The following is a 328-nucleotide window of genomic DNA, read 5'->3' as shown; positions in this document are numbered from 1 at the left end:
ATCTAACACACAAACATATGTACACACAGAAATATCATTTCCATGCAATCATAACTATACTATACCCATTCTTCCAATGTAGGTTTTTAATAATTATGTATTTTATACTTTCCTTGTAAGTATATATGAATCTTCCACATTTTTCAGCTGTTGTACAATATTTCATAATTTGGATACACTATATTTATTGAATTCCTCAGCTACTCAACTAATATATAGAGTATCTTCACTTTTCTTTTTCTATTATAAACAGTTCTGAAAGTGACATTCTTATACATATTACTACTTTATACACAAGTAAGTCATTCTTTAAAATAGATTACTAGAA

Source organism: Hipposideros armiger, unplaced genomic scaffold, assembly GCF_001890085.2.
Source record: "Hipposideros armiger isolate ML-2016 unplaced genomic scaffold, ASM189008v1 scaffold_604, whole genome shotgun sequence".
In the NCBI taxonomy this organism is placed as follows: Eukaryota; Metazoa; Chordata; class Mammalia; order Chiroptera; family Hipposideridae; genus Hipposideros; species Hipposideros armiger.
The sequence above is the reverse complement of the archived record's forward strand: the minus strand, read 5'-3'. Positions refer to the sequence as shown.